The following is an 8,614-nucleotide window of genomic DNA, read 5'->3' as shown; positions in this document are numbered from 1 at the left end:
TCTTAAGCCTTCATAAAGTAATCATTCCAGATTACTACATATTTAACTCACTGAAACAGACATTATTTTAAAATAATCAGTCACAGAGGTTTAGTGTGTTCATAACAACGTTCATTGCTTTTAGAAAAAGGGAACACTTAGTTACTGGGTGTGATCTCCATAACAATACACGTTTAAGAAATTCTACCAACTTGAAAAAATATGTTTCCAAAGATTTTAGGCTTAACAAATGACTTCATCTCTTCCTAAGGTACTGATTGTGCTTAAAACTATTTATTAGATAGTCAGAAGGAAAGAAAGGGAAACTCTTTGTCCAGCTGTCTAAGGGCTCTCTTTGGGACAGGGCGGTGAAGGGAGAAATGGATTGACAGAAAGGACAGGAGGATTTTGGAAGTATGTTCTTTTACTATAGTAATTAAAAATTGTAAACAAGACACGAGAAGTCATTCTTCCGCTTTACTCTGCGCTGGTTAGGCCTCAACTGGAGTATTGTGTCCAGTTCTGGGCACCGCATTTCAAGAAAGATGTGGAGAAATTGGAGAGGGTCTAGAGAAGAGCAACAAGAATGATTAAAGGTCTTGAGAACATGACCTATGAAGGAAGGCTGAAGGAATTGGGTTTGTTTAGTTTGGAAAAGAGAAGACTGAGAGGGGACATGATAGCAGTTTTCAGGTATCTAAAAGGGTGTCATCAGGAGGAGGGAGAAAACTTGTTCACCTTAGCCTCCAATGATAGAACAAGAAGCAATGGGCTTAAACTGCAGCAAGGGAGATTTAGGCTGGACATTAGGAAAAAGTTCCTAACTGTCAGGATTTTTTAGAGATGTGATTTTATAATCGTCACCAACTCATTAATAACATTTTTTTAAAGCAAATTTTAAACCGGGGTAGGCAACCTATGGCATGGGTGCCAAAGGCGGCAGGCGAGCTGATTTTCTGTGGCACTCACACTGCCTGGGTCCTGGCCACTGGTCCGGGGGGCTCTGCACTTTATTTAATTTTAAATGAAGCTTCTTAAACATTTTAAAAACCTTATTTACTTTACAGACAACAATAATTTAGTTATATATTATAGACTTCTAGAAAGAGACCTTTTAAGAATATTAAAATGTATTACCGTCATGCGAAACCTTAAATTAGAGTGAATGAATGAATGAATGAAGACTCATCACAGCACGTCTGAAAGGTTGCCGACCCCTGTTTTAAACTAAGGTCCTATAGACTGATGTGTTCTAAGTAAGGGGTAAAAAACAAGGGTGATGTTGTGCTAGGAGTCTACTATAGGCCACCTAACCAGGTGGAAGAGGTGGATGAGGCTTTTTTTAAACAACTAACAAAATCATCCAAAGCCCAAGATAAACTAAAAAAAGAACAAGTTAAAAATCACTTAGAAAAGTTAGATGCCTGCAAGTCACCAGGGCCTGATGAAATGCATCCTAGAATACTCAAGGAGCTAATAGAGGAGGTATGCGAGCCTCTAGCTGTTACCTTTGAAAATCATGGGAGATGGGAGAGATTTCAGAAGACTTGGCTACACTTGCAGGTGTGCAGCGCTGGGAGTTACAGCTGTCTTCGTACAGCTGTGTAGGGAAAGCGCTGGAGTGTGACCACACTGACAGCTACCAGCGCTGCAGTGTGGCCACATTTGCAGCATTTGGAGCGCTGTTGGGAGTGGTGCATTGTGGGCAGCTATCCCACAGAGCACCTCGTCCCATTTTGGCGCCGTGGGTTGTGGGACGGGGACGGAAGGGTGCTGGTCATTCTGCTTCCTGTCCCAACACCCCGTAATGCATCGCTTCACATCCCAGCGGTCACTGGTTTTCCATCCACGTTTGGTGCCATTGTGACTCTCCCAACGGTTTCTGTGCAGCGCGATGTCTGCGGGAAATGGAGCCTGAGCTGCTGAGGGGTATGCTGATGAGTCTTGCCAGCACATCACATTTGGCAGTTGAGCTATTCCTTCAGCTCCAAAGTGACAATGAGGAGTCCGGCGATGATATCGAGTAGCTTGATGCGTATGACACTAAATTGCTTGTGGCATTCACGGAAATGCTCAGCACCGTGGAACGCCACCTTTGGGCTCGGGAAACAAGCACTGAATGGTAGGATCACATCGTCATGGAAGTCTGGGATGACGAGCAGTGGCTGCAGAACATTTGGATGAGAAAAGCCACTTTCATGGGACTGTGCTGAGCTCGCTCCCACCCTATGGTGCAAGGACACGAGATTGAGAGCTGCCCTGCCGGTGGAGAAGAGGGTGGCTATTGCAATCTGGAAGCTGGCAACTCCAGACAGCTACTGATCGGTCAGAAACCAGTTTGGAGTGGGAAAGTTGATGTTGGAATTGTGTTGATGCAATTTTGCAGGGCCATTAATTGCATCCTGCTAAGAAGAACCGTGACTTTGGGGAACGTGCAGGACACTGTGGATGGCTTTGCACAAATGGGTTTCCCTAACTGTGGAGGAGCGATAGAGGGGACGCATATTCCTATTCTGGCACCACCCCACCTAGTGTCCGAGTATGTTAATCGGAAGGGGTGTTTCTCCATGGTTCTCCAAGCGCTTGTGGATCACCGTGGGCATTTCATTTACATTAACACAGTCTGGCCTGGAAAGGTGCATGATGCACGCATCTTTTGGAACAGTGACCTGTTTAGGAAGATGCAGGCTGGGACTTTTTTCCAAGACCGGAAGATCACAGTAGGGGACATTAAAATGCCCATTGTGATCCTTGGAGACCCCGCTTACCCATTAATGCCTTGGCTCATGAAACCGTATACAGGGAAGCTTGACAGGAACAAGGACCGGTTCAACTACAGGCTGAGCCGGTGCAGAATGACTGTGGAGTGTGCTTTTGGCTGTTTAAAGGGGCGCTGGCAATCTCTGTATGGGAAGCTAGACTTAGGGGAAAGCAGCATCCCTGAGGTTATATCCGTGTGCTGTACCCTCCATAATATTTGAGAAGGGAAGGGTGAAACATTCAGTCAGGAATGGACCTCTGAGGTTCAACTCCTGGAGGCTGAATTTGCACAGCCAGACAGCAGGGCTAGTAGAGAGGCCCAGCACAGGGCTCCAAGGATTAGAGATGCCTTGAGAGAGGAATTTGAGGTTGAAAACCAACAGTAATGTTTGGTGCCTTGCACGGGAGTGAAGTGCAGTGGTTAGAATGTCAGTAGGAATCTCTTTTTCCTGAAATGATTTGCAGTGCCTGTTTCTTTCCTGGGCTATGGTATCTTTCACTTTCTGCAATAAGAAAGACTGTTTTCAAAGCCAAGAATTCATTTATTGAAAAGAAAATAACTTTCTTGACACACACACAACATTTTGGGAACCTAAAAGGGCAGGCGGGTGGGGTGGTGAACTGTACAGTCACAGGTTTGAATAGGTCCTGTCTGGAGTGCTGTGCAATGACTGCTGCACTTCAGGATGAAAATACTGCATGGTGCTGGGGGTTGAGTGCAGAGAGTAAGGGTCGTAGTTCTCAGGGCTGGTTGGTGAATGTACAGGTGTTGGGGCAGCTGGTGGTGGTAAGAACCTCGATGCTGGGGAAGGGGGGTTGGAGCTGACATTGGGGCACAAGGGAAAGAGCTTTGGGACTGGGGGGTGGGGGCGGCACGGTAGTGCTCTTCCTGCATGGCTACGAGTGACTGGATAGAGTCCACTTGGCGCGACAGGATTCTTATCAGCTGTTTTGTGCTTTTCTTCTTAGCCACTGCGTTTCTCTGGCAGATCCTGCTTTCCCTTTCCCTCCAGTCCTGCAGTTTTTTACTCTCTCTGGCAGAGTGATCCATAACTGCTTTCCGCATGTCTTCTTTGCTTTTTCGCGGCTTCTTCCTGAGGTTTTGTAGCCTCTGAGCAGTCGATGATGCGGGCAGTCGAGTAGTGAAGGACACTTTTCGAAAGGCAAAAATGGCAACAGTTAACAGAGGCAGCATTGTTTATAATCTCCTCCAGACAGTTATTCTCACACAGTGAAGGAGTTTATAGTCTTCACTTTAGCATACTTTTCCCATAACAAACAGAGTGCACATAACCCACAGAAGCCACAAAATGGTGAGTAAGGGGGACTGATTGCTTCAGGGATGTGCAGGGGTTTCTGTGCTTTGGGGAAAGCAAACAGCTGCAGGGGCACCTACACTGAACACTCTCCCAACATTTTCCACTGGAGTTAATCCTGGAAGATATCTCACTGCTGTGGGGTCACCTGGGAAGAGCGAGAGGGTCTTCTACAGCAATGCGGATTCCGCCCTGGCCCCTATGCAGCTTGTCTGTGTGCAGCAGTGGTCCCCCACCCCTCGCGACACAGTGGCATGGAAGCGTTAGCCTGACTGGGACAAGGACCACAGTGGAGCTCCCTATAAACTTGCGCAAGCGCATTGCCCACGCTCTGGCTGAAACTTTTGAAGAGATTACCGAGGCCGATTATCACAACATCATAGACCACATGGGCTATTCCACATCTAGGCATGCATGCATGCATCTCTAACCCCCTCTCCTCTCCTGAAAAGTTTCCAGCCTGAAAATAAAAGCCGCTTACCGGTAACCCGCTTCTCTGCTTCTCCTTCACCAAGTACCGGCTGCTGCGACTGGCTACCTTCCTCCTGGCTTGAGAAGAGCTCCTGGCTGCATGCCTCCTGGGACTCCGGGGTGTCTCCCTCCACCCTAGTACCCTCACTCTTGGTTTCCTCCCCCCTTCCCCTCCTCCTCTCCCCCACCCTCCCTTCCCTGCTCTGAAGTGCCCATTGTAGTTGTCGGATTGGCAGTGGGGTCACCCCCAAGTATCGTGTCCAGCTCCTTGTAAAAACGGCTGGTAGTGAGGGCAACGCCGGAGTGGGGGTTTCCCTCGTGGGCTTTGCAATAGGCACTCCGCAACTCCTTCACTTTAACCCTGCACTGCACCGTGTCCTGGTCATGGCCCCTTTCCAGCATGGCCCTTGATATCTGCCCATAGTTATCGTAATTCCTACGGCTGGAGCACAGCTGTGACTGCACAGCTTACTCACCCCAAACACTGATGAGGTCCAGCAACTCGTCATTGCTCCATGCTGGGGCTCGTTTGGCGCGTGGAGCCATGGTCACCTGCAAAGATTCACTGATTGCACTCCACACCTGGCTGAGCAAACAGGAAGGGGATTTTTAAAATTCCCAGGGCATTTAAAGGGCAGGTCACCTGAGGCCAGGGCAGTAGAGTGCGAACTGATGAGCAGAGTGGCTGAACAAGAATTCTGGGATACCTCCGAATACCTCTGGAGGCCAATTACAGCGCTTTGGGTGGCCACACTGGCGGAGCAGCGCTGCATCACCAGTGCTGCAATAGTTATATCCGAGGCAGAGCAGGAGTACAGCCAGCGCTGCAGCCAGGGAGCTCCAGCGCTGTATGTGCCTTGCAAGTGTGGACGGTGAGTAAGTTGCAGCGCTGTAAACCCATCACCAGCGCTGCAACTCTCCAGTGTAGTCAAGCCCTGGAAAAGGGCAAATACAGTGCCCATCTATAAAAAGGGAAATAAAAACAACCCAGGAAACTACAGACCAGTTAGTTTAACTTCTGTGCCAGCGAAGATAATGGAGCAAGTAATTAAGGAAATCCTCTGCAAACACTTGGAAGATGGTAAGGTGATAGGGAATAGCCAGAATGGATTTATAAAGAACAAATCATGTCAAACTAATCTGATAGTTTTCTTTGACAGGATAACGAGTCTTGCGGCTAAGGGAGAAGTGGTGGATGTGGTATATCTAGACTTTAGTAAGGCATTTGCTACGGTCTTGCATGATATTCTTATCGATAAACTAGGCAAATACAATTTAGATGGGGCTACTATAAGGTGGGTGCATAACTGGCTAGATAACCATACTCAGAGAGTAGTTATTAATGGTTCCCAATCCTGCTGGAAAGGTATAACAAGTGGGGTTCCGCAGGGGTCTGTTTTGGGACCGGCTCTCTTCAATATCTTCATCAACAACTTAGATCTTGGCATAGAAAGTATGCTTATTAAGTTTGCAGATGATACCAAACTGGGAGGGATTGTAACTGCTTTAGAGGGCAGGGTCATAATTCAAAATGATCGGGACAAATTGGATAAATGGTCTGACGTAAACTGGATGAAGTTAAATAAAGACAAATGCAAAGTGCTCCACTTAGGAAGGAATAATCAGTTTCACATATACAGAATGGGAAGAGACTGTCTAGGAAGGAGTACGGCAGAAAGGGATCTAGGGGTTATAGTGGACCACAAGCTAAATATGACTCAACAGTGTGATGCTGTGGCAAAAAAAGCAACCATGATTCTAGGATGCATTAAGAGGTGTGTTGTGAGCAAGACACGAGAAGTCATTCTTCCACTCAACTCTGTGCTGGTTAGGCCTCAACTGGAGTATTGTGTCCAGTTCTGGGCACCGCATTTCAAGATAGATGTGGAGAAATTGGAGAGGGTCTAGAGAAGAGCAACAAGAATGATTAAAGGTCTTGAGAACATGACCTATGAAGGAAGGCTGAAAGAATTGGGTTTATTTAGTTTGGAAAAGAGAAGACTGCGAGGGGACATGATAGCAGTTTTCAGGTATCTAAAAGGGTGTCATCAGGAGGAGGGAGAAAACTTGTTCACCTTAGCCTCCAATGATAGAACAAGAAGCAATGGGCTTATATTGCAGCAAGGGAGATTTAGGTTGGACATTAGGAAAAAGTTCCTAACTGTCAGGTTGGGTAAACACTGGAATAAATTGCCTAAGGAGGGAGGTTGTGGAATCTCCATCTCTGGAGATATTTAAGAGTAGGTTAGATAAATGTCTGTCAGGGATGGTCTAGACAGTATTTGGTGCTGCCATGAGGGCATGGGACTGGACTCGATGACCTCTGGAGGTCCCTTCCAGTCCTAGAGTCTATGACTCTATGAATCTATAAAGAATGTTTTCACCTCTTAGCCAGAAGTATTACAGTCATGCACGACTGTTTTTGTCAGTACATTGAGAAACTGACAGTAGATACCTGGAGGTTGGCAAATGCCTGTAAAATGTCTTCATTACCCCTTGAATGGCTCTTTAACAGTTTCAGTGTTGTGCTAAGAGGTCTGGCAGGCTGGAGGCTTTTTCTCTTTTAACGACTAGATCCCCTTCCCAGGAAGACTTCCCAGGAGCCTGCAGGAAGGGTCAGAACAGGGATAGGAAAAGCAGGCGGGTGGACACTAAGACCCACCTCGTCCTGTCTGAGGATTGCAAAATTGCGAGATGGGGAGACACATGGTAGGATCTGCCTGACACTGAGCTCCTTGTGCTGGGCTGTGAGGGTTTCACCTCGAGGAGTCACTGCTGGGAGGTGGAGGGGAGGGAGGCTGGGCTGTGGGGGTGGCCGGAGAGTCTGTGAGGAGGAAGGGACAGATCAGCCCTGAGGATGGGATCTGGGCTGTGGGGGATGTATTGGATCAGTTCTGGGCTCTCCCCTCCCCTGTGACCCCCCTGCCCCTGAGCCGGCCCCCAGCAGGATCTGGGTCTGTCTGGACTGTGACCGGGGGCAGGGGACATTTATCGATGCTGGTGACGAGGCCCCGATCTTCACTTTCCCGCCGGGCTCCATCCCTGGGGAGAGAATCCGACCCTGGCTCCGGGTGCTGGGGGTAGGATCCCGGCTCCGCCTGTGTCCCTGAGACCATCGGGGTGCGGGGGGGGAGAGGAGCCTGACATCGGCCCTTCTAGCCTCACACAGTGTGGTCTCTAGGACCTGCCCCTGGAGGTCTCCTGTCTACTCAACCCCGATAGCTCATCTCTATGGCCCCTGAAAGCTCCTCCCCCCCCTGCACCCCAGGGATGGGAGGGGGAGGGGGCAGAACCCCTGAGGCTGCAGGAGGAGCAGAGGGGCCCTGAGGGCAGATGTGGGGCTGCAGGGGCAGAACTGAGGGCGGGGCTGGGGGCAGAAGTGATGTGAGGGTGGAGGAGTAGAATTAACAGCCGGGCTGGGGACAGGCAGACGTGGGGGTGGCAGGGACACAGAAGTAATTAGGATTTGCGGTTTGGGGGAGAAGCTGGAGGCTCCCCAGGAGCAGGGAGCCTGGGAGAGGGAGACCCAGAAACTGGAGAGTGTGACCTACAAGTCATGAGAGAAGGGAGGCTCTAGTGGGAAGCGGTTATAGGGTGTGGAGAGTCAAGTACAGGGTAGGTTGAACCAAAATGGGGGAAAGAAATGAAAGAATAAAAGAGAAAAAATAAAGTAAAACCAGTGTAAGGAGAGAAGCCTGGAGAATTGGCGGGAAACTCAACTGAAGAGTGAAAGCCAAATTGTCCTGAGAGGGGAAATGCTCTGGGGCAGGCAGCAAGAGCGGAAGGGATCTCAAGCTGCAGTGGGGATTCAGGATCCAGATGCCTAGCAACTTTAATAGCTCTTAGGCATGGATGTCAGTCATGTCCATATTGACTGTTACCGGACCAGAATATCCATGGTTGTTAGGAAAGAAAAGGAATTGCTCCTTGGAAATTGATACTCTCACCACTGGAGCCTATTCAGTTGCACTTAGTATTGGGCAAATAACTGACTTTTTGGTTCACTGGCGGTTTTGCACACACACAAAAAACCCAGCAAACCAAACAGAAAAATCATTATTGGGACGGCAGGACTGACCTCGTTGGCA

The 8,614-nt window shown here is 48.6% G+C and overlaps 1 long non-coding RNA gene across 1 annotated transcript; it reads right to left on the bottom strand.

Annotated features, from left to right (window-relative positions):
• Positions 1–3,815: 3,815 nt before the first annotated feature.
• On the bottom strand, positions 3,816–4,573 carry LOC115659950. Its single transcript, XR_004002675.1, has 2 exons — positions 4,537–4,573; positions 3,816–3,891 (listed from the first exon to the last, which is right to left on the bottom strand). It is a non-coding gene; the product is annotated as an uncharacterized LOC115659950 (long non-coding RNA).
• Positions 4,574–8,614: the final 4,041 nt, after the last annotated feature.

This window comes from Gopherus evgoodei, chromosome 11, assembly GCF_007399415.2.
Source record: "Gopherus evgoodei ecotype Sinaloan lineage chromosome 11, rGopEvg1_v1.p, whole genome shotgun sequence".
Classification (NCBI taxonomy): Eukaryota; Metazoa; Chordata; order Testudines; family Testudinidae; genus Gopherus; species Gopherus evgoodei.
The sequence above is the reverse complement of the archived record's forward strand: the minus strand, read 5'-3'. Positions and strand labels throughout refer to the sequence as shown.